Source organism: Rana temporaria, chromosome 4, assembly GCF_905171775.1.
Source record: "Rana temporaria chromosome 4, aRanTem1.1, whole genome shotgun sequence".
Classification (NCBI taxonomy): Eukaryota; Metazoa; Chordata; class Amphibia; order Anura; family Ranidae; genus Rana; species Rana temporaria.
The window spans coordinates 156,008,750-156,035,510 of NC_053492.1; the positions used below are offsets into that span (position 1 = coordinate 156,008,750).

The following is a 26,761-nucleotide window of genomic DNA, read 5'->3' on the forward strand; positions in this document are numbered from 1 at the left end:
AGACCAGGCCTCATTCGCGGCCGCCGCAATTAGGAAAGACTGATGACAATGTGACTGGCGACAATGGCTAATCTGCGATACTCTGCGGACTCTATTCGGGGTCTGAGACAATTCGCAACAGCATTACCAGCCGTCACCAAAAAGGCCTTAAAAATAGAGCAACTTTTGAGATTCGATCGACGATCGACCATCAAAAATTTTAACTATTTAACCCAGCTCGAGCACATATCATGTGCTTTGATCAACACAAGATCGGCAGTAAAACACCGATTAGAAATCCACGATTTCTTACTACAAAACGATCTAGACTGCCTCTTTATTACAGAAAGCTGGCTCTCAGACGACTGCAACACCATTCTCGGAGAATTGGTGCCAGAAAACTATCGCATTATAACGGAAAACAGAATAGGGCAAAGAGGAGGAGGCCTGGCAGTGATCCACAAGAATCGCATTACAATCACTAAGCCAGCCCTTCAAAATCCTCTTCCATTCATGGAAACCCTTACTCTTCAACTTCAAACTTCCCCCCAGGAGACTGTTCACATTCTCCTCTGCTATAGGCCACCTGGGCCAAAATCGCAGTTTTTGCCATCATTAACGGAGTTTATATCCACTTATACCCTTAACAGCAAACACCTTTTGCTGCTCAGGGACTTTAATCTGTGGGCCAACTCCGCACAGGATCCCATTGCGGACGCCTGCATTGATCACCTGGAGGGATTAGGGCTACAGCAACTTATATGCGGGCCAACACATGCTTCAGGTCACACACTCGACCTAATTTTCAGACAAAATCTGAAAATAAGCATTTTAGAAAATGAACCATTGCCATGGACAGACCACCATGCAATTAATTTCATAATCTCCAAAATTCCCCCAGTGATAAAAGCACCCAAGCCGGTGACAATACACTGGGCTAGATCTCAGAAGAAGCTCCATTCGGAACTCTTCAAATCTACCTTGGGAAACAGAATCAAAACAATCCATCCACATCAAACAGCCGCAGATACACTGGATGCCATAAACGCAGCCCTGCTACAGTCAGCCGATTTAGTAGCACCGAAACGCAAAGCCTGCATCCGAAAAAGAAAGTCCGGCTGGTTCAACAACCAGCTGTCGCTTCTGAAGCAAGAGCGCAGAAGGGCGGAAGCCGCCTGGAAAAGAAGTCCTGCAGAGGATAACCTCATCATCTACAAGGCAATAACAACACGATATCATAAAGAAATCTTCAAAGCCAAGAAACATAATTTTTCTATGGCGATTAACAGCGCCCTAATTCGCCCCCGCAAACTCTTCAAGATGGTCACCCAGACCATGAATCCAGGATGTCTTGAAGTCCCCAACTCAGACACCCAAGAGTTCTGCAATGAACTATCGGATTTCTTCATCAACAAAATTGAAAGAATCCGGGAAAGCATCATGCAAAACAATACCCCCCTCAACCCCACCGTCAATCAACCACAAAACACCCACAGAAAAGCTCTACAATCAACAAAGTTCACTCTGGAACCGATCTCCATCGATACCACAAAAAATATCATTGGTGCCTTGCGGAACAGCACATCGCCCAATGATATCATCCCCACCAAACTGCTGAAGGAATGTGCCGACATCCTGGCACCACCCATCACACAGCTTATAAACCAGTCATTTAAGGAAGGCACAGTGCCATCCCTGTTGAAAGAGGGCACAATCCAGCCCGTCTTGAAAAAACCTAACCTGGATCCCAAGGACCCAACTCACCGCCGTCCCATAACAGGCCTAAATGTTCTCTCCAAGATAATGGAGAAAGTAGTGGTACAACAGCTGCAACAGCATCTAGATACCCACAATCTACTGGATCCATTACAATCAGGCTTCCGTCCCGGACACGGGACAGAAACGGCCTTACTCAAAATATGGGACGATGCCCTCGAGGCCGCAGACGAAGGAGAATCTTGTCTCCTGGTTCTGCTGGACCTAAGCGCAGCCTTTGACACGGTAGACCACAAACTGTTACTGATGCGACTAGCCAAGGTAGCAGAAGTCGCAGAAGGTGATTTACCATGGTTTTCTTCCTTTCTTGAAAACCGATCACAAACAGTTAAATTGGGTTGTTTCACGTCGGAAAAGCGCACAGTGTCATGTGGAGTCCCCCAAGGATCCCCCCTGTCACCGGTGCTTTTCAACATCTATCTTCGCCCTCTCTTTGATATTATCAGTAGCCAAGAACTACTCTATCACTCTTATGCAGACGATACGCAACTGTATTTCCGCATCTGCAACAAAAAGGATCATCATCTCAGTTTAGAGAAATGTCTCTCTTTGATAGAAAACTGGATGACTAAGAGTTATCTTAAACTCAACAGTTCAAAAACAGAACTCCTTATGTTTCACGCCAGCCGAAAGAGTCAACTGGCAACAACCTGGACACCCCCGCCCATTCTGGGCCAAATCATCACCCCTAGCTCCAAAGTCAAAAGTCTCGGGGTCATCTTCGACACCTTCATGACAATGGACGCACAAATAGGGTCAGTAGTCAGCGGAGCGCACCATCTGTTGCGCCTACTACGCAGACTTATTCCATTTATCCCCAAAGAAGACGTAGCAGTCGTGGTGGGAACAATCGTGAATTCCAGACTGGACTATGCTAACGCCCTGTACCTCGGACTCCCAAAGTACCAAATCTCCCGTCTGCAAGTCGTTCAGAATACGGCCGCCAGACTGGTGACTGGGAAAAAAAAAATGGGAATCAATCTCACCTTCGCTGAGAACCCTTCACTGGCTGCCAGTAAAAGACAGAATTGCATTTAAAGCACTCTGCCTGACACATAAGTGCATCCATGGGAAGGCTCCGCAATATCTTTGCGACAAGATAGAACCTCACAATTCGAATCGCGTTCTGCGATCCACCGACCAAAATCTGGTCAGGGTACCAAAAACCAAATACAAGTCCAAAGGAGAAAGAAGGTTTGCTTTTCAGGGTCCTAGACTATGGAACGCTTTACCAACCAGCATTCGGTTGGAGGAAAACCACCTGACTTTCAGAAGACGGATCAAAACTCTGCTCTTTTGATGTCATGAGACACGAACAACTAGCGCCCAGAAGCGATTCAGTTCGCATGCGCCGCGCTTTATAAGTTTTTCATTCATTCATTCATTCATTCTTTTCCTGCAGCCTGCCAGGTTGCATGCTCGGATAAAGGATCTGGTATGGATTTTTGGGGGGAACTCCACGCTATTTTTTTTTAAATTTAGGGTGGAGTTCCCCTTAAAATTCTAAAATCCATACCAGACCTGAAGGGCCTGGTAATTGGATTTGGGGGGACCCCCACGCATTTTTTTTATTTTTTTTTATCAATGACTTTTCTCTGTATTGCAGAGAGCCGACAATTTATTATAGCCGCGAGTGGTTTTAAATTACTTTTTTCCTTCAGAAATTACACCTTGTGCAGGGTAAGTTCTAAGCACGGGAAACAAGCGCTGCTTTACATGCATACTATACACACCCCCTAGGTTCAAAATTTAAAGAATATTTCACTTTTATTGTTTCACTTTAAGCATTATTAAAATCACTGCTCCCGAAAAAAACACAGTTTTTAAAAAAAAAAAATTGCATTGATACATGTCCCATGGAGCAGGACCCAGGTCCCCAAACACTTTTTATGACAATAACTTGCATATAAGCCTTTAAAATGAACACTTTAGATTTCTCCATAGAACACAGGGTGTTTTTCGAATTTGCCGCGAACACCCAAAATAGTTTGATGTTCGGCGAACAGGCAATGTTCGAGTCGAAGCTCATCCCTAGTGAGGAGAATTTGACTGAGCCATATTACAGGAGCAGCTCTTCATTGTGGTTTTTCAATTTTGGTTTACCTCGGGCAGCTCCCAAAACCATTCTATTTGGTTGACAGGGTATTGAGGAGGATATCAGTATTCTTCATGTTTAGTTACCCTGTCATTCGGGCGTCTGTGGTGGCCGTGAAGTCCCAGGAAGAACAGAGCCTTAGCAGGACATTACAGGGGGGCAGGGCAATTGGTAGTTTAGGAAGATAGCTAGGAAGGAAGATATAATCTGAGGACTGTAAACTACAATATACTACATTTTTGTTCTCGAGTTTAGTTATTCTTTAAACTTCCTGTGCCTCCAGAGCAACTTTTGATGTTTTTATTTTTTGTTTTCAAAAAGGTTTTATTTGGAAGACAAGAAATAATAGAGTTCAGTACAATGCCTTTTGATGTTTTTATATGGTCTAGGTAGTATTCTACTATACTACTGTATGTACTATGGCTTTATATGTACATTTCTTTTTGCCTTTTTTAAGCCATACAGTATAGCAAGTTTAAATAGTTTATATACCATAGTATACTAGGATGTGTGAGGATGGGACCCTGTGCTGTGGGAGAAATGGCTGCTTTACGCCAAAATCTGTAGAGAAACACACGTTAATGGGTCAGCTGTGTTTTGGGCTTTTTAAGGCTGACCTGAACAGCATTCAGGGCCCCACCCCACAGACAGGAAGTCTGTACCCAGGAGCCAGGTGAGCTCCCATCTGTGAGAGAAGTCACAGAGTGGATGCATCTCTGCAGGAGGCAGAGGTCATCAATATTGGAGCAGCAAGACGTAAGCTAGAAGCTGTGTGCTTAAAAAGGACAAGTCGCTGTGTGCAAATCTAATGCTGTGTGCAGATAAGTCGCTGTGTGCGAATCAAACGCTGTGTGCGGACGGGTGATTTTTGCAAGACACAGAAATGATGAAACCCCCCTGTGAGGGCTACTTTTGTTTTCTTTGAACTTTACTTTTAAATTAAAGTGGGCTACCAGCCCTTAAAAACTCAGTATTGGATTGGCGTCTCACTGAAAAACGCATCTACCCTTGGAGTCTGATCCCCCAATCTCACAGATGATTGACCCATACATACAGTATATAAATACCGGTAAGTAAAATCATTTCATGTAACATTTTCACATTTGTTTTATTAGGCTGTTTTTTAACAGAAGTAGGATTCATTTATGGTCTACTTTCCATGTAATAAGGTTTGCTACACTGCATGAGAAGCAATTTAAAATAGGCAAGCCAAAGTAGCAATTGTTTCACATAGAAATACATATTTTACATCCTACACATATTTTACATCCTCATAATAGCAGCCTATACAGTATATTTCATTATATATAATACAATAAGATGTGAAATCAATTGCATCTGCATTTTTCCCAATGTCACAGTGATCAAAAAACCCTAGCATACATCTAAGATGACAGCTTGGATGAAAGGAAGAGAAACAATGATGCTGAATGACAATATCTGGGGATTAGTAAACTATGAATGATTATCGCATCCATCGGCAAGCGAAGGAAGAGTATAGTATTCAAAATGTAGAATGTTTGGACCAAAATGTTCAAACATTTTCTGAACCCTGGGCCAATTTTATTTATCAAAGCCTAAAACTGTTCTTTTTGCACTTTACTAATATACAGTTTTAGCCCTGGTTCACACTGACAGCGGGATTGAAATCATGCAAGCTCAGCTGAACTCTCACAATTTAATTTCCTCATGTCAGTCCCGACTTCGGAGGCGATTTCTGAGTCATCTGTGCGGATTGCTGCACAGATGTCTATACGAATCGCGAAGTCGCCAAAAGACATGTCATATCACATGCCAAATCGCTGTAATGTGAACCTAGGCTTACTAATTACTCTTCAAAAGTGTAAGATGTCTAATAGTGTGTTATAGATAATATGCAATTCAGCCAAAAGTACATGAAACTAATTCCCATTTCCCAGCCAGAGTGAATTTTGTAATCATATTTAAAGGGGTTGTAAAGGTAGATTTTTTCCTAAATAGCTTCCTTTACCTTAGTGCAATCCTCCTTCACTTACCTCATCCTTCCATTTTGCTTTTAAATGTCCTTATTTCTTCTGCACTAAGGTAAAGGAAGCTATTTAGGGAAAAACACTTTTACCTTTACAACCCCTTTAATGATGAGATGCCTAATTACTAAAGTAGAACTCCAGTGATCATTTTTTTGAATCTAGCAGGGAAGGGTTAGAAACTGGTTCAGGTTGTATTGATGTCTATGTCCCCATTGGGAGCACTGCCCCTATCTCCAGTCCCCAAAAGACGCCTGTAAGGATTAATCTGTTTAAAAGGACACAACAGCAGTAAAAACACTTTTTGTTTTTGAAGGGGAAGGAAACGTAACATGTCATCTGTGCCCAGTCTTGCCAAAAAGAGTTAAGCCAGCTCTGAGCAATCCTGGTACCTTTTTTCAGTAAGATAAAAACTGACACACATAGAAATAGGTGCCTGTTTCTTCCCCCTTGCTGTGACAGACAGGTAATTTCCTCATCTAATGCAGGAGTGTGAGAGAGGCATTCTGTGTACTTCACATCCCCCCTCCTTTCTTCTCCAGCTATCCCAGGATTGACTGCTCCACACCTCAGCATGATTGGGCATGTTGAAGTCATGTGGTGCCTTTCCTGGGTTTTGACTGGATGTTAGTGATCATGGGACATAATCCACGAGACCAGCAACAGTTCAGTGTAAAAAATACACAGGAGAAAATATATGTTGCCAAGGGGAGTGTAGAGATGGGTGGGGAGACTACTGACATCAAGACTCCGCCCACCAAGCTCTAGACAACAGACACGCCCACAGAATCTGGAGTTTTGCAGGGCTACAAACAGAAAAAGGGGAGATATTTGACAGGTAAGGATACATGCAGGAGGCATGTATATACTTAGAGATAAGCACTATGGCAGTAGTTTAGCAATGACGAGAGTGGGTTTACATCCAAGTGGGTTTACATCCACTGTAGCCTCCCTGGTGGTATGATTATGTCAGATTTTTTTTAATCTTAAAGCGGTATGTTGTTTTGTATAGAAATTTGGTGTTTTATATTGTAGCCCTGTAATTCTTATGCCCTGTACACACAATCCGAAAATCGGAGGACAGATCCTCAGACTCTTTTCATTTACTAGTCACAGGTAGATATTGAATAGGTTACTAAAGTCTCAAAAATTCTCGTACGACAGAAAATAAAATCAGAAGTGATGTCATGTGTTGTAATGTATTTGTATTGTATTTTCGGATGACAACTGTACTGACTAAACTAAATTCTTATGATCTGGTGGTGAATCTGCAGTGAATATATGGTGAATGTCACATTCACTGTGTTATAAATATGTGTAATGTAATTTTAATACAAATAATGTATGTATCCGCAAAAAAGCCAAACAATTTTAAGTTTAATTATACAAAGTCATTAAATATCTAATGTTCTTATTTGTTTTATAAATAGTCACATACATAAAGTAAGTAAATGTAATACATCTGCTTTAACACATGTGTGACTGGCATATGAAATTCTTGGTGCTTGTGTAGCTTTGCCTAATAAAGCTGCTTTTTACTGTGGGAAATTTGGGACAATGACTTGAGTTTCTTTTCAATAAACTAACTATAAGGACTTAAGTTTGTCTTAACTTACTTTAAATTCACATGGTGATCCAAAGAAATAATTGAAAACAGATCGCCCTACAACTTCACTATAGCTAGAGAAAGGGATTACAACATGTTTAGTACATTCTAGGAAAATAATAAAAAGAAAATATAATTAGAAAATTCCTAAACGTTTTGTATAACTGTCACTTTCACTGCCACCTGTAACATGATCAATGTGTATTAATTACACCTGCTTTCTTATGTAACAATACAATTAAACAGAACTATGAAAAAAAAAAATTTCACCTGTTCTAAATTTAAGTATAGCAGGTTCATACGCTTCATACTTACATTTTTTCAGAGCCACTTGTTTTCCTTTTCAGAGTGTTTATGAATCCTCAGTATTCAATTACTGTAAAAGGTGATCTATCAAAAATAATTTTGCATCCATTCCACCAGTTTGTCTGTAAGCAGCGAAGAGAGCCTGCAAAGTGCCTGTAGATGCATCGGTGCCTTCCATTACAGTGGTCTGAATACCCCCTGAAAGCCCCTGCCTCTGGTATGTGAGAATGAGTCTGCTGGCTCACAGTATTGTCTGTCAAACCAAGCAAAGGCTATTTAGTTACCCTGGAGTTCTCATGTGGAATAAAGCAAACAAAAGTCTTCTCTTCCCTCTTCTCAGCTCAATTCTGAACCATTTCAGAGACATTAGCTGGGATACAGGAAAGCCTAAAATACATTAAGTTGTTTTAAGCAGTTTGTGGTATGCCACAAATTTAATTATTAACGAAGTAGAACAATTCATGTTAATTAATAACATGGTGTGCAGCAATGTGGTTTCTAAAAGTATTAATAAGACAAGTAATAATTATACTTGGAAATTTGTATTTTTCTAGTAAATTATTCATTTTGTGACTATTTCACATTACTGCATTAGACCACTGAACTTTGTTCTCTACTATCCAATTTCAGGCTCATGCCTACATAAAAGTAATCAGGAATAGGTAATGGATGGTGTGTATATGTCACCCAGGTTTCTCATATACACAAGGTGAGGGGCTCCAAGGTTTATAGTGACATGGAAAAAACATATTTTTTGTTGTCTCAGATAATAAGATCTGTTCTGGGTCATGGAGTCGGAAGGCTTTATAGAGCTTTGGTAGGGTAAAATCTCCATTCCTAGGTCCACACTTTACCTGGTAGCCAGACCTTCTTATTGGCCTGAGCTGTCCACAAGCCTTTAATATGTGAGCTGATGCTCAAGACTCATTCTCTCTGTTGTGGGTGTATGCTGTTGTGTGAAAAGGCTGACTGCTGGCAGAATGCTAAAAGGTACAAGTGCTGCCTGTTTGATTTAGTCAGCAACTAAAAAGAATTTAGTCAGTGCATGCACCAGTGTGGCCCTCTCCACCCGTTCGTCCACCTGTTGGACGAACAGATGTTTTGCTTGTTTTATGATGAGGACTAGTTGTACAAAGTACTCCTGCACTGAAACTGTTTGTTTGCTGCATTAATGAGTTAAAGTGCAGGATAAACCTGCTTGCACTGTTCCTGGGTGTTTTGTGCATATAAAACAGAACAAATGTTGACTGCATAACACAGATCAGTAAACAATAGGCCAAAAGGTTATGAAATTGATCACACCACAGAGTCAGTGCAATGCTTCAAGGCCACACAGGACCTCTTTATCAGGCATTTTGTATATGGTTTACTATTACCCTTTGCTTCAATTGCCCCTCCCTATTAGATTGTAAGCTCACAGCAGCAGGGCCATCCTAAGCCTCTTATATTGAATTGTATTGTTACTGTACTGTCACATTTTATATTGTAAAGTGCTGTGCAAACTGTTGACACTATATAAAATCTTTATAGGACATGGATACAAGGCCGCGCGAATCAACTCTGCGTGAAAAAATAGGAACTGGGGTGCAGAAAAATGGCAGCAGGTGCTCTGGACTGATGAGTCAAAATTATAAATATTTGGCTGTAGAAGGAGGCCATTTGTTCGTGAAGGGCTGGAGAGCGGTACAAAAATGAGTGTCTGCAGGCAACAATGAAACATGGTGGAGGTTTCCTTGCAAATTTGGGGCTGTATTTCTCCAAATGGAGTTGGAGATTTGGTGAGGATCAATGGTGTCCTCGGTGCTGAGAACTACAGGCAGATAAGTATCCATCATGCCATACCATCAGTTAAGTAATGTGCCAGAGTAATAGTCAATACGTAAATGCCAGAAGGGTGCTCTGGCTGAAGCAAAAGTCTGCTGATACAGCTTCTAAGCAGAGTTTATAAAAAATGGGATCCAGGCGCTACTGCCTGTAAAGTCGCTCACTGTGGTGTGTATATAATCACAGCTCGACTGTGCCGCTGTCCAGAAGCATAGAATTGGATGCTAAGAAGCTGGAGACAAACAAAGCTGACAGCACTCAGGGGCTGAAGTGATTTTTGATGAAAATGGCAGTAATAATCCACAGTATGCCCAATGTACTAACTGCCATTTTATTCACAGTGTAATTTTAAAAACAGCACATAATCCATAAAACATGGTTATGTTACCAAGCTGACTCTGGAGCTGGCTCGGGCACTGATGCATCACTGTATCCGAGACATGAATAGCCATGCAGAGGCGTTGACAACCATGGCCGCAAGGATGGAGTAAACTGCTGGAATATCCAATCCGCATGAGAATGGTGTCACTGAAGCCCCTGAGCGGAAGTGCGCTGCGGCCAGCGTGAAACGCATGCGTCCCTGTTGCCATGACAACAAGCTGACAACGTGCTTTTTCAAGTAACGGAAATGACACCTAACAGAGATTTTTAAACCCAATGTGGAGGCGGGGAGTGGGCAGAGCTAAAGAATGAATACACCAGTTAACCCATCAGTGCCCTTTCCATGTAATAGAACACATAATCTATTTAATGAAACTATAATGCTTTAAAATATGATGATGATAATTAAATAATTAAAAGAAAAAATAAATGCTAAATAATACAAATTATAATAAATAATGTAATAGAAAATACATAAAAATATATAAATAAATGTTAGAAGAGGCCAAACTATGCATATAAAAAAATGTGTGTCGGGGGCGTGGCTTGGCGAGCGACAGAGATGGCAGCACATTGAGCGAGCTCCTCTACACGCACAGCCCTATCTAGCTGAATACCCGACAGACAGCACCCCAATGCCTGGCAAAAAGACCTGCTTCACTCCCAGCTCACGCCCGAGACGTGCCTCGGTGTCCTACTCAGCCCAAAACATTGCGGAGCTCTTTAAACCTAGGACCGCAGGACGCGGCGCGGCAGCTAGGCCTAAGATGGCGCTGACTGGCCACGATGAAGATTACAGCGATGACTCCCAATCAGCACCTGAAAGCTCGGCTCGGAGCAAGGCAGCACCGGATCAACCCTTAACGTTCGCCGATATGTCCATGATTGCTGCGGACATAAAGGCCACGTTTTCGGCGGCCATCACCGACCTTAAAACCAGCATGCTAGTGCTGAATGAAAAGATGGCCGCGGCTGAGACCTCCGGAAAACGCAGGGACAAGGCCATACAACGGGTGGAGAGGGCCACACTGGTGCATGCACAGCATTTTATTGACATGAACCGTAATATCGAGGACCTCGATAACAGAGGGAGAAGGTGTAACGTACGGATCAGGGGGATCCCGGAATCCGTAGATGCAGACCAGATTGTTACAACACTGGGCAGCGTATTTAACAGCCTACTGGAAAGGCAGGAGGACGCACCAATCGGTTTTGTTCGCGCCCATAGAGCCCTCAGACCCAGGGGATCGGATGCGGCCCCCCCGAGGGACATAATATGCTGCCTGGAAAGTTTCGGCCTGAAAGAAGAGATCATGCACCGTGCCAGGAGAAATGACCACATTGTCTATAATGGAGCAACCATCCTGTTATTTCAGGATTTGTCCCCAATAACTTTGCGAAACAGGAGAGCTCTGCGCCCCCTCCTAGACAGGCTGAGGGAGAAAGATTTGCGATACACCTGGCGCTTCCCCTTTGCTCTGGTGGTTTCCTCCAATGGACATCAGCACACGCTGCGCGTTCCAGCAGACCTGCCTGAATTCTGTGACGCCCTGGGCATAGATCTGGTCGAATTGCCAGACTGGTATGCTGAGTTCCTACACCCTCTTCCGGACAGCTCGACTGTGCCGCTGTCCAGAAGCATAGAATTGGATGCTAAGAAGCTGGAGACAAACAAAGCTGACAGCACTCAGGGGCTGAAGTGATTTTTGATGAAAATGGCAGTAATAATCCACAGTATGCCCAATGCACTAACTGCCATTTTATTCACAGTGTAATTTTAAAAACAGTACATAATCCATAAAACATGGTTATGTTACCAAGCTGACTCTGGAGCTGGCTCGGGCACTGATGCATCACTGTATCCGAGACATGAATAGCCATGCAGAGGCGTTGACAACCATGGCCGCAAGGATGGAGTAAACTGCTGGAATATCCAATCCGCATGAGAATGGTGTCACTGAAGCCCCTGAGCGGAAGTGCGCTGCGGCCAGCGTGAAACGCATGCGTCCCTGTTGCCATGACAACAAGCTGACAACGTGCTTTTTCAAGTAACGGAAATGACACCTAACAGAGATTTTTAAACCCAATGTGGAGGCGGGGAGTGGGCAGAGCTAAAGAATGAATACACCAGTTAACCCATCAGTGCCCTTTCCATGTAATAGAACACATAATCTATTTAATGAAACTATAATGCTTTAAAATATGATGATGATAATTAAATAATTAAAAGAAAAAATAAATGCTAAATAATACAAATTATAATAAATAATGTAATAGAAAATACATAAAAATATATAAATAAATGTTAGAAGAGGCCAAACTATGCATATAAAAAAATGTGTGTCGGGGGCGTGGCTTGGCGAGCGACAGAGATGGCAGCACATTGAGCGAGCTCCTCTACACGCACAGCCCTATCTAGCTGAATACCCAACAGACAGCACCCCAATGCCTGGCAAAAAGACCTGCTTCACTCCCAGCTCACGCCCGAGACGTGCCTCGGTGTCCTACTCAGCCCAAAACATTGCGGAGCTCTTTAAACCTAGGACCGCAGGACGCGGCGCGGCAGCTAGGCCTAAGATGGCGCCGACTGGCCACGATGAAGATTACAGCGATGACTCCCAATCAGCACCTGAAAGCTCGGCTCGGAGCAAGGCAGCACCGGATCAACCCTTAACGTTCGCCGATATGTCCATGATTGCTGCGGACATAAAGGCGAAACAGGAGAGCTCTGCGCCCCCTCCTAGACAGGCTGAGGGAGAAAGATTTGCGATACACCTGGCGCTTCCCCTTTGCTCTGGTGGTTTCCTCCAATGGACATCAGCACACGCTGCGCGTTCCAGCAGACCTGCCTGAATTCTGTGACGCCCTGGGCATAGATCTGGTCGAATTGCCAGACTGGTATGCTGAGTTCCTACACCCTCTTCCGGAACGGAGCCCTCCAGATTCCCCTCTCTCCACTCCAGATAAGAGGCTTACGAAGAGAGCCAAGCACGGCAGGGGGGGAGGAATGAAGTCCGGTACCCCCAGAAGACAGGCTGAAGGCCCGAGGGAGTTGATCATGAACTGACTCAGCAGCCGTACAGTTGTTGGATTTTAATCCCCTACTTGCGATCTTTTTTTTTTTTTGGCTCTTCGCCTGGCTCCCCCCCCCTCCCCGCTCATTTTCTGTTCAGATCGGCCCCCCACGCTACTCGCAGCAGACTCACTAACAGGCCCCCTAGTCCCACCCTGGTTGCTTTTCTTCTTACACCTGCAGCCCTGGAAGGGAGGTTAGGCTCGGATTGGCCTTACTTAGCTATGACCACCGCTATCCAAGGGGTAGAACACTCACTGTCCTATGCTGTGCCTGCCCTGGACGTGGCTCCCTTTTTGGCACGTTCTTAGGTCATAGCCCCCGGAGCTCAACTGACGGCTCATTTGCTCATGGCAATGGGGGGCCTGCCAGGAGGACAGACCAGCAACCCTCATAACCTGGGATCATCACTAATGGAGCCCGATTGCGGGCACCGGCACAATACGTGATGCCTCCTGGAGCCTCGTCACATAGACTCACCTTAAGGTTTTTGTGCCTATCTTGGGCTAAGTATTGACTCCAACAGAACTTCGGGGGGGGGGGGGGGTTTGCGGTGGTGGGGGGGATAAGGGCGGCTTTGATGGGGGAAGTGATTTAATCTGTTTTGTTCACTCATTCGTTACAGCAGGTTTGCTTCGGCTCATGTTTTGGACTGCTTTAATTTTTGCTTATTTCCACTATAAGTCCATCTTGGTTTAAATGTCGTGCATGTCCTGGCTCCATGTCTTGTGGTGCTCCTGCACCGCAACCACACGGATACAGGTTGGGTATTCTTAGTAAGCAGTACACTGATTTAAAGCTTTAGCCATTAGGGCTGTGCGTGTACTTTAATGGTTATATTTGACTTGTTCATAACTGCTTGGCAGAAAGTGCGGCGCTGACATTTGTTGTCGTCGCCTCCCTCCTGCCCCACAAGGCTTCCGGTGTCCAAAATGGGTCACTGGTTGCACTAAATTACATAGGTGGTCTTCTCCCGTCGGGGTCAGTTTTTTTTTCTCTGCCCCCGGGGGAAATACACCGTAGATACTTATTACTTGCTTCTACCATCTTCATCTCTTCTTCCTATCATTTCTTTTCCTATCCTCACTCTGTCCTTCTCTGTACTTTCTCTTTGGGAGATAAAGCTCTCATAGTGCTATTGTGGTTACCTTTGGTGTGCACTAACAGTGTCATTGATTTGCCTTTCTTGCAGTAGTCCTGACCGGGTTGGGTCCTCTGGGCGTCTCCTCCTCCTCCATCTTCGGCTCCAATCATGGCTTACTCATCGCGGGGGGGCACCCACTGGTGGTCACACATAATGTGAGGGGTCTGAACATCCCTGAACGGCGCACCTCCCTGCTGAGGGTAAGCCCCATTTTGTGTTTCTCCAAGAGACCCATTTCAGGACACTCCAGGTCCCTAAACTCTCCAGTCCGTCCTTTCCCCGAGTATTTCACGCCACCAACAGCGAGGCAAAATCGAAGGGGGCAGCGATTCTGGTTAACAGGGAGGCTCCCTTCGAGGTCTCGGAACAACTTTGTGACCCGGGGGGCAGGTATATTTTCATTAAGGGAACTTATGGGACCACGCAGGTGACCCTGGCAAATGTGTACTTCCCCAACAAAGCCCATGTGACATTTTGCCAGAAGATCATTAAGGAACTCAGTGGGTTCGCCAGAGGGTGTATCATCCTAGGAGGGGACTTCAACGTGCCCCTCTGCCCTTTAGTTGACACGTCAAATGGGAAATCATGCATCACGTACAGAGTGCTCAAACGCCTTAAGTTACTTCTCCAATCCCTACATCTGATCGACACCTGGCGCTTTCTCAACCCAGAGGGCCGCGATTTCACACATTTTTCTGTCCCGCACTCTAGATATGCCAGGCTAGACTACTTATTCGTGTCTCAACGTGACCTTGAGAAAGTAGATGGAGCACACATAGGCACCCAGACTTTCTCAGACCACGCTCCAATATCACTGTCCATGGGCTTAGCGAATTCCCCCCGACGACAACCTTCCTGGAGGCTTAACGCTTCGCTGCTGACAGACCCAACGACACTCCCTGTAGTTACAAAGGGGCTGAAGGAGTTTTTTAGAATTAATGCTACCGAGGGATCCGACCCACTGAGCGTCTGGGAGGCGCATAAATGCTCCATCCGGGGGATCTTGATGGGTCTGGGCGCCAAGAAAAAGAGAGAAAGGGAGGCTACAGTCCAGCAGTTGGTCACCAAAATAGCTGAACTAGAGGCCCTTCATAAACAGTCCCTCTCTGTATCATCGGCCGCTTTGCTTCTTGAGACGAGAAGGAACTTGCAGCAATTGCTTGACTCCACGGCCAAGCGTATGCTATTCTTTAAGAAAAGACTATACTACGAATCAGGTAATAAGGCGGGCAAGTTCCTAGCGAGAGCGCTCAGAGAATGCTCTTCCGTAAACAACATAGCGGGTATTAAAGGGGAGGACGGTAGCCTGGAGGTAACGTCAGAGGCGATAGCTGATCGATTCCATAGCTTTTACACCAGGCTCTACAACCTCCCACCCCAACATAGACAATCCGACATGGTAGGGGACAGAACACGAATCATTAGCGACTACCTAACTAAAAGTGGACTACCCACCCTTCCAGACTCAGATGCTACTCTCCTCGAAGAACCAATTACTTCCCAAGAAATTAGCTTAGCCATTACACAACTTAAATCGGGCAAAAGTCCGGGCCCGGATGGGTACTCGGCGGTGTATTACAAGACATTCAATGATCATTTGGCAGGACCTCTCAGAGATGCACTGAACTCACTGTCTACTCCTAGAAAAGTGACACCAGACTTACTTTCGGCGCACATTACCTTTTTGGCGAAACCGGGTAAGGATCCTACAGATTGCGCGAGTTATCGCCCCATTTCGCTACTCAATCTGGACTTGAAGCTCTTTGCAAAAATTCTTGCTACCAGATTGGGTCCAATGCTGCCTGGCATAATTGGGCTAGAACAGGTGGGGTTTGTGCCGGGTAGAGAGGCGAAGGACAATACCTCCAAGGCGCTTTTATTGTTACATGCGGCGAGAGTTCGGAATATCGAGGGCCTTCTCCTGTCTACTGATGCGGAGAAGGCCTTCGATCGAGTGGCATGGGATTTCATGCTGGCGGTGTGTAGGCGGGTGGGGATGGGACCCCACATGCTATCATGGATTGCCGCTCTGTATCAAAATCCTTATGCCCAAATCCGGATCAATGGCACCCTCTCTAAGAGAGTTGAAATAGCGAACGGAACGCGACAGGGGTGCCCCCTGTCGCCTCTGTTATTCATCTTGTCGCTCGAACCCTTTATCCGGACGATCAAACTAAATTCGGCGGTGAGCGGGTTTCGGGTAGGTGATAGTGAGTTCAAAGTAGCAGCGTATGCTGATGATCTCCTGTTCTTCCTAACAGACCCACACTTCTCCCTCCCCGGCCTATTAGCTTAGAGTTCTCACGTTACGGGTACGTTTCTAACCTGAAAATAAACTATACGAAATCGGAGGCCCTCAATATCACGCTCCCAGATAGGGTGTTGGCACTTGCCAAAGCTAACTCCCCCTTTCGCTGGGAATACAGCGCACTCAAATATCTCGGCACCTGGCTTACCCCTCAGCTTTCAAACATCTTTGAAAGAAATTTCCCTCCTCTATTGAAGGGATGTGAAAAAGATCTGGGTCAGTGGGATCAGGGAAACTTCTCCTGGCTCGGACGAGCGTCCATAGTCAAAATGGTCACTCTCCCAAGATTCCTTTATCTCATACGCACACTTCCAGTGAGAATCCCCCGAAGCTTCTTCACTTCCCTAAACACAGTTCTATTGCGTTTCATATGGAACCGCAAGAAACCGAGAATCAGACTTGCAACCCTGATGAGACCCAAAGACTCAGGCGGCCTGGGCCTACCCGACTTTAGGTCATATTACAAGGCGTCACACATAGCCCGCATAGTGTATTGGCATTGCCATGGAGCCATGAAAGAGTGGGTGGGTTTAGAGGCTGAGATCTGCCCGATGAACTTGAAATACTCCCCATGGGTCCCGAAGTCTGCCCATCCAACCTCCCTACGTAAGAGTCCTGTCACGGGGCCCACTCTGGACATATTTCAATCTTTAGCTAAGCGACAGGGTATCTCTGACACCCCGGGCCCCCTCACACCCTTGGCGGACAATCCTGACTTTGCCCCCGGGGTTGGTAACACATCCCTCAGGTCATCTCCGCAGTTAGATCCCCTGTTGGTGGGTGAATGCTTTGAAGGGAATAAACTTAAAGACTGGTTGACTCTCAAACTGGATAGTAATCTCCCCCACCTACGGCTCTGGACCTACTTCCAGCTGCGCAGCTATGTAAACAAACTCAGAGTTGCATCAACCCTCACAAGACCATTGACCAGGATGGAGTCCATATGCCGCTCGCAATCCCTTTTGGCCAGAGCGACCTCTGTGGCCTATTCTTGGCTGCAGAGTGTCGGGGAGGAGGGGTCGGATGGACACAGGAGGAGATGGTCAGAGGACTTGGGCGTGGACATCTCGGAGAAACAATGGAGGTATGCATGTGTAATGGCACACAAATGTTCAATCAGTTCTAGGATACAAGAAACTAGCTTCAAACTCTTGACCCGCTGGTACAACACACCGGACAGACTACACAGATGGGACCCACAGAGACCCGAGGTTTGCTGGAGGTGTCAGGGCGATAGAGGTACGCTGCTCCACATTTGGTGGAGTTGCCCCATGATTTCTGCCTACTGGACAGAGGGGATACATGTCATCAAACTGATTACAGAAACAAAGCTTAACCTAGACGCTGCCTGTTGTTTGCTACACCTGTCCTCCTTCTCCCTGACACGTTACAAGAAATCCCTAACCAAACACTTACTGAACGCGGCTAAATCGCTGATCCCCCTACATTGGAACTCTTCTAGAGTACCATCCGTACAGGAGTGGCTCCACAGAGTGGGCGAGGTGTACGAGATGGAGGACACGTTGGCACAAGATAGAGGCTCAGCTGTGAGTTTCCATGACACCTGGCAGACGTGGCTCATGTTTAAGCAAGACTATGACAGTATCATGCTCGGATCCACCCCCAGCGGTATCAACTAGCGTGATGACTCCACCCGTCAGGGCCCTGGCCATTCCGGCATGTTAGGGTCGGGCTTTCACGCCAGCACACTGTCGGTGACCCTCCTTTTGGTTTTCGTCTCCTAATCCTTTTCTTCATTCTCTGCTTCAATTTCCCCTTCTCTCTTTCTTTTTTCCTTCTACTCCACTCCTACTGGCTTATTTGGTGACAAGTTCACAGGTAACATTTTAAACTGTTTTATAAATGTGGTGAATAGAGATGTTCCCCAATGACGGGGCTGTTATAGATACCATAGAGATTTGATTCTGTTCTACAATCCCAAATGTTGTATCTAAATTTCACATTGATTCAGAGACCCCGAAGTGCCTTTTCCTATATTTAAATATGTAGCATTGTCGTAAGATTTGACTACTGGTCACTTGATGTTATACCTTACCTTACCTTACCATAGACTACATCTGCTATGCTTGTCTGTACCTTTTGTTTTTCAATAAAGATCTTTTGAAAAAAAAAAAATGTGTGTCAAGGAATGGTGCACACAATATTATTTTATAAAAATCATTAATAGACCATAAAACTAAATACTCTCAAGGAACTCTAACATTACACAACATTGTGTACTTCCAGGGCCTGGTTGAGGCCATTTGGTGACAGAGATCCAAGATTATAGATCCAAAAAACTTCTCTCCCACAGAGGAGAGAAAACATCTTACTGTCTGTAAGGCCCTGTACACACGATCAGTCCAAACCGATGAAAACGGACTGAAGTTCAGTTTCATCGGTTCACCGATGAAGCAGACTGATGGTCTGATGTGCCTACACACCATCAGTTCAAAAACCGATCGAGTCCAACGCGGTAACGTAAAACACAACGACGTGCTGAAAAAAATGAAGTTCAATGCTTCCAAGCATGCGTCGACTTGATTCTGAGCATGCCCGGGTTTGGAACCAATGCTTTTCCGTACTAACCATTGGTTTTGACCTTTCAGTCAGGCGTCCATCGGTCCAATTTTAAAGCAAGTTCTCTGTTTCTGGACTGAAGGACTACAGACCGATGGGGCGTACACACGGTCGGTTTGGACCGATGAGACTGAACTTCAGTCCGTTTTTATCGGTTTGGACTGATTGTGTGTACAGGGCCTAAGGGTACCTTTGGGGACAGCTTCAATCACCATTACCTCCAGGCAGCTGAAATTTTGACTATGCGTCTGCAGGATAAAGCAAGGAACATTATGTTTGTTACATCCCTTGTGTATGAATCTGCGGTGTTCTCCTATGCGCTTAGGCAAGGTGCGCATAGTGCGACCTACATATAGCAAGCCACAGGAATACCGCAGGACATAAATAACAAACTCGGTTGAGTATGTGATGAATTGTCTAATTTAGAATTTTTTACCTTTTTTGTCAACTATTTTAGACAGTCCATGCGGGATTAATTGGCATGTGAGACATCCCCTTTTCCTAAAATGCAAGATCACAATTCTGTTATAAAAATATGATCTGATATCATAGAGCATATTTTTATTGGAGGTCTGTAGCTTCCTGGGGGGCTAAAATATTTTTCAACGTACGTGCCCTCTTAAAAGTTACCTGAGAGGCCGGAGGCAATGTGGGAGCCAATCTTTGGGCCAGATTTAAAATACAGTAGTGTTGAGTTAAGACTTTTTCCCATGTTTTATGGATTATGTACTGTTTTTAAAATTACACTGTGAATAAAACGCCAGTTGGTGCATTGGGCATACTGTGGATTATTAGAGCCATTTTCATCATTAACCACTTCAACCCCTGAGCACTGTCAGCCTTGTTTGTCTTAAGCAGAGTTTATGTTAAATACAGTTCACAGGAAAAACTGCTCTTTGGCAAAACCTTGAGGAAACTAATAAACATATCTCAGCAGGTAAGTCAGACCTTTTCCCCAGGAGAGAAAAATACTGTATATTGTCAACTCTTTTAGATCAAGACTAGGGATGAGCCGAACATACCCGGGTTCGGTTCGCATCAGAACGTTCGAACAGACCGCGGGTTCGCGCGAACATTTAGAACCCCATTGAAGTCTATGGGACTCGAACGTTCGAATTCAAAAACGATCATTTTAAAGACCAATATTCAATTTAATGTTGGTAAACGTCTTTCAGAACCCGGGTCTTGCCCCAGGGAACATGTATCAATCGAAAAAAATATTTTAAAAACGGACGTTTTTGCGGAGCAGCGATTTTAATGATGTTTAAAGTGAAAAAAAAAAAATGAAAAATTCCTTCAAATATCACACCTGCTGTGTGTCTCTAGTAGTGGCACATGTTTAGAAATGTCCCTGCACAACATTAAATTATTATAAGAACAAAGTAATTTAATACTGGTTGCGCACGTGCTGTGTGGGAACAATATCTCGATTATTTTAGGGGTGGTGGGGGGGTGGCATTATCTTTTTGGGAAAGCAAAATTGTAGAAAAAAGGGCACCCCTCAAACATACTGTAATTGTAGCGCAACAAAGAGCCACGTGCAAAGTATTGCATCAAAAATTGTTATTAGGCGCCCTTGTTACACAGGGGCATAAAAATGTGTCCGTAGGCGCAACATAACACTGCAACCCCTCCCAATATCTGTAATTGTAGCGCAACAAAGAGCCACGTGCAAAGTATTGCATCAAAAATTGTTATTAGACGCCCCTGTTACACAGGGGCACAAAAATTAGGCCTTAGGCCACGTGCAAAGTATTGCATCAAAAATTGTTATTAGACGCCCCTGTTACACAGGGGCACAAAAATTAGGCCTTAGGCCACGTGCAAAGTATTGCATCAAAAATTGTTATTAGACGCCCCTGTTACACAGGGGCACAAAAATTAGGCCTTAGGCCACGTGCAAAGTATTGCATCAAAAATTGTTATTAGACGCCCCTGTTACACAGGGGCACAAAAATTAGGCCTTAGGCCACGTGCAAAGTATTGCATCAAAAATTGTTATTAGACGCCCCTGTTACACAGGGGCACAAAAATTAGGCCTTAGGCCACGTGCAAAGTATTGCATCAAAAATTGTTATTAGACGCCCCTGTTACACAGGGGCACAAAAATTAGGCCTTAGGCCACGTGCAAAGTATTGCATCAAAAATTGTTATTAGACGCCCCTGTTACACAGGGGCACAAAAATTAGGCCTTAGGCCACGTGCAAAGTATTGCATCAAAAATTGTTATTAGACGCCCCTGTTACACAGGGGCACAAAAATTAGGCCTTAGGCCACGTGCAAAGTATTGCATCAAAAATTGTTATTAGACGCCCCTGTTAAACAGGGGCAGACAAATTAGGCCTTAGGCACTGGTGGCGGAGCACAGAAAAACAAAATTTCTTACTAGCTAACAGCATGAAAAGTGAGGAGGAGAAGGATATTCCATCAGCAGCACAACAGGACAGTCACTCAGCATCAGCAGTCTCAAAGGGATCTGATATTTCAACACAAAATTCTTATTCAGTAACATCAGCATCAGGTGCTTGGTAGCCGGTGTTGATCCAAGCCTGATTCATTTTGATGAAGGTCAGTCGATCAACAGAGTCGGTGGAGAGGCGTACCCTGTGATCGGTCACAAAGCCTCCAGCAGCACTGAATGTACGTTCTGAAAGAACACTGGATGCAGGGCAAGCCAGTAGCTCAATTGCGTACTGTGCAAGCTCTGGCCAGTGATCCATCCTCAAGACCCAGTAAGCCAGAGGATTTTCCGTGGGGAAGGTGTCCAAGTCGGATCTTGCCGCTAGGTATTCCCGGACCATGTAAACCAGACGCTGGCGATGGTTGCTGGAACCGGTCAGACCTTGGGGCTGCGGACACAAAAATTGTCTGAACGCATCGGTCAGACGGCCACCTTCTCCACCGCTCCTTCTCTGACTCACCGAAGCCTCAGCAAGACGTTGTCCAGGGCCAGGTTTTGGTAATCCCCCCGGTTCTGGGAACGCATTGCACAGACCCTTCTGCAAGGCCTCCCGCAGTAGTTTCATCTTCTGCTCCCTCTGCGATGGCAACATAAGATCCGTTACCTTACTCTTGTAACGTGGATCAAGGAGAGTTGCCAGCCAGTAATGATCCCTCTCCTTGATAGCACGTACACGAGGATCCTTACGCAGGCTTTGCAGAATCAGGGAGGCCATGCAGCGTAGGTTTGCAGAGGCATTCAGGGCACAGTCCTCTGGGTCACTGAGGACGACAGGATCCTCAGCCACCTCATCCCAGCCACGTAAAAGTCCACGTGTTCCTTGGGACTGTAAATGATCCCTTGAAGACTGCTGCTGTTGATGCTGAGTGCTAGGCTCCACCTCCATGCTGCTGATACAATCCTCCTCCTCCTCCTCCTCTTCCTGTGTTCCAGGTGGGCAAGCAGGAACAGTGTCTGGATAAAGGGGGCCTTGAGAGGTAAGGAAGTCCTCCTCTTCCTCCCTCTGTTCTGCCTCAAGGGCCCTGTCCATTATTCCACGTAGGGTGTGCTCCAACATGTGAATAAGCGGGACAGTCTCACTGATGCATGCACTGTCACTGCTCACCATCCTCGTGGCCTCCTCAAATGGTGACAGGACAGTGCATGCATCCCTGATCAAGGCCCACTGGCGTGGTGAAAAAAACCCAAGCTCCCCTGAGCCAGTTCTGCTGCCATATTGGCACAGGTACTCATTGATGGCCCTCTGCTGCGTGTGCAGCCGCTGCAGCATGGCCAATGTAGAGTTCCATCTGGTGGGCATGTCACAGATTAGGCGGTTCTTGGGCAGGTTGTATTCCCTCTGGAGGTCTGTCAGCCGAGCAGTGGCATTATATGACCTCCGGAAATGCACACAGACTTTCCTGGCCTGCCTCAGGACATCCTGTAAGCCAGGGTACCTGCCCAAGAACCGCTGCACCACCAAATTGAGAACATGCGCAAAACAGGGCACATGGGTGAGTTTTCCACGTCGCAGGGCAGAGAGGAGGTTGGTGCCATTATCGCTGACCACCATTCCAGGCTTCAGCTGGCGTGGCGTCAACCACCTCTGAGCCTGCCCCTGCAGAGCTGAAAGAACCTCTTCCCCAGTGTGGCTCCTGTCTCCCAAGCACACCAGCTCTAGGACCGCATGGCATCTCTTGGCCTGCATTCCTGCGTAGCCCGTCGTACGCCTACGGAGCACGGCTGGTTCTGAGCCAACATCACCACAGGAAGAGGCCACAGAGGAAGAAGAAGAGGAGGGGGTGGAGGAGAGAGGTGTGTCACAAGCAGTTGTAGTGTTTTGGAGGCGTGGTGGTGGAACAACCTCCAAAACTACTGTGCCTTGACCTGCGTCCTTCCCAGCTGCCAGCAGAGTCACCCAATGGGCCGTAAAAGACAGGTAACGTCCCTGTCCATGCCTGCTGGACCATGAGTCAGCGGTAAGATGCACCTTACCACTGACCGCCCTGTCCAGCGAGGTATGGACATTGCCTTCCACATGCCGGTAGAGAGCCGGAATCGCCTTCCGTGAAAAAAAGTGGCGTTTGGGTACTTGCCACTGAGGTACTGCACATTCCACAAACTCACGGAAGGGGGCAGAATCTACCAACTGAAAAGGTAGCAGTTGAAGTGCTAGCAATTTTGCTAAGCTAGCATTCAACCGCTGGGCATGTTGATGGCTGGGAGCGTACTTCTTTCGGCGCTGCAGCAGCTGGGGCAGGGAAATTTGTCTGGTAATATCAGTAGATTGGCCGGATGTACTACCACTACTACGTTGTGACACACCTATTTCTACACCTTCGGTGCAGGCTGCAGAGAGGACTAGGGGTCTAGTGGGGTTTGAGGTCACAGAAGGGCAAGGGGAGGACCGCTTTGGTCTTTGGTGTGGGTCTTTCTGGTATGCCTGCCAACGAGCTGCATGGCAGGTCGACATATGTCTGGACAAGCATGTGGTGCCCAAGCGGGTGATGTTTTGGCCACGCGAGATACGCTTGAGACATATGTTGCAAACAGCAAAGGTAGCATCTGATGGACAGGTTTCAAAAAAGGCCCACACCAAAGAACTTTTGCTGTACCGTTGAGACACAGCAGCGCCACGTAATGCAGTTGGTGTACTGCCCTTAAGCTGACCCCTGGAGGGCTTCCTGCCTCTTTGAAGATGTGCCTGTGCCTCGTCCTCTTCCTCCTCCTCCTCTCTCCTACCAGGCACCCAGGTAGAGTCAATGACCTCATCATCCCCTCCCTCCTCATCATCACTGGCGACAACCTGGCAGTATGCTCCAGCTGGGGGAACATCACTCCCAGATTGTTGTCCCTCTCGGCCACCCCCTCTCCCTGGGCTCACATCAATGCCTTCCTCTATCAGTGTTCCGTCATCGGAGTCTTCAAAACGCTGTGCATCTTCAGCTAGCATGTACCCAACACTGTGTTGAAACAGTTCGGGGGACTCCTCAGGAGGACACGGTGGGACTAGGGAAGGATTGTGTGATCCCATTGTGCAGAGGGTAGAGGACGCCTTGGCAGCTGCTTTGCCAGACAAACTATAATCAGTCTGTGTGAGAGAGGATGAGGAGGATGAGGACGGCTTGGTCATCCACTCAACTAATTTCTCAGCATGTTGAGGCTCAACACGGCCAGCTCCCGAAAAGAAGGACGAGCGGCCACGGCCACGTGCTGAAGAGGATGCACCACATCCATCACCAGCGTTACCTCTATATGCAGAGCCTGCTTGCCCTCGTGACTCTCTGCCTCTCTTTGTCCTTCCAGCCATAGTTATGCGTTCAGGTGTTATGTAACAAAATAGTCGCTGTCACACCGACTGCGTTCAGATGGTATTAAACAGCAATCACACAGTAAGAGCGACTTGGTTCAAGTGTAAAGTAACAAAATAGTCGCTGTCACACCAACTGCGTTCAGATGGTATTAAACAGCAACCACACAGTAAGAGCGACTTGGCTCAAGTGTAAAGTAACAAAATAGTCGCTGTCACACCGACTGCGTTCAGATGGTATTAAACAGCAACCACACAGTAAGAGCGACTTGGCTCAAGTGTGAAGTAACAAAATAGTCGCTGTCACACCAACTGCGTTCAGATGGTATTAAACAGCAACCACACAGTAAGAGCGACTTGGCTCAAGTGTAAAGTAACAAAATAGTCGCTGTCACACCGACTGCGTTCAGATGGTATTAAACAGCAATCACACAGTAAGAGCGACTTGGTTCAAGTGTAAAGTAACAAAATAGTCGCTGTCACACCAACTGCTTTCAGATGGTATTAAACAGCAACCACACAGTAAGAGCGACTTGGCTCAAGTGTAAAGTAACAAAATAGCCGCAGTGACACCAACTGCCTTTAGTTGCTATTAAACAGCACGCACGCAGTAATAGCGACTGCGGTCAAATGCGATTTAACAGCACGCACGCAGTGACACCAACTGCCTTTAGTTGCTATTAAACAGCACGCACGCAGTAATAGCGACTGCGGTCAAATGCGATTTAACAGCACGCACGCAGTGACACCAACTGCCTTTAGTTGCTATTAAACAGCACGCACGCAGTAATAGCGACTGCGGTCAAATGCGATTTAACAGCACGCATGCAGTGACACCAACTGCCTTTAGTTGCTATTAAACAGCACACACGCAGTAATAGCGACTGCGGTCAAATGCGATTTAACAGCACGCACGCAGTGACACCAACTGCCTTTAGTTGCTATTAAACAGCACGCACGCAGTAATAGCGACTGCGGTCAAATGCGATTTAACAGCACGCACGCAGTGACACCAACTGCCTTTAGTTGCTATTAAACAGCACGCACGCAGTAATAGCGACTGCGGTCAAATGCGATTTAACAGCACGCACGCAGTGACACCAACTGCCTTTAGTTGCTATTAAACAGCACGCACGCAGTAATAGCGACTGCGGTCAAATGCGATTTAACAGCACGCACGCAGTGACACCAACTGCCTTTAGTTGCTATTAAACAGCACGCACGCAGTAATAGCGACTGCGGTCAAATGCGATTTAACAGCACGCACGCAGTGACACCAACTGCCTTTAGTTGCTATTAAACAGCACGCACGCAGTAATAGCGACTGCGGTCAAATGCGATTTAACAGCACGCACGCAGTGACACCAACTGCCTTTAGTTGCTATTAAACAGCACGCACGCAGTAATAGCGACTGCGGTCAAATGCGATTTAACAGCACGCACGCAGTGACACCAACTGCCTTTAGTTGCTATTAAACAGCACGCACGCAGTAATAGCGACTGCGGTCAAATGCGATTTAACAGCACGCACGCAGTGACACCAACTGCCTTTAGTTGCTATTAAACAGCACGCACGCAGTAATAGCGACTGCGGTCAAATGCGATTTAACAGCACGCACGCAGTGACACCAACTGCCTTTAGTTGCTATTAAACAGCACGCACGCAGTAATAGCGACTGTGGTCAAATGCGATTTAACAGCACGCACGCAGTGACACCAACTGCCTTTAGTTGCTATTAAACAGCACGCACGCAGTAATAGCGACTGCGGTCAAATGCGATTTAACAGCACGCACGCAGTGACACCAACTGCCTTTAGTTGCTATTAAACAGCACGCACGCAGTAATAGTGACTGCGGTCAAATGCGATTTAACAGCACGCACGCAGTGACACCAACTGCCTTTAGTTGCTATTAAACAGCACGCACGCAGTA

General features: G+C 46.0%; 1 protein-coding gene across 5 annotated transcripts in view; it reads right to left on the bottom strand.

Annotated features, from left to right (window-relative positions):
- Nucleotides 1-26,761, bottom strand: part of VEPH1 (ventricular zone expressed PH domain containing 1) — a 500,435-nt gene that overhangs the window by 462,973 nt on the left and 10,701 nt on the right. For 3 of the 5 annotated variants that reach the window (XM_040349244.1, XM_040349242.1, XM_040349239.1), the window contains exon 1: nt 7,778-8,164. The exons of 1 other annotated variant lie outside the window; for it this stretch is intronic. The gene's annotated coding sequence lies outside the window, so the exon portion shown is untranslated. Of the gene's footprint in view, nt 1-7,777; nt 8,167-26,761 lie in introns of those variants that run through there. One more of the 5 variants, XM_040349245.1, reaches the window with a different exon arrangement.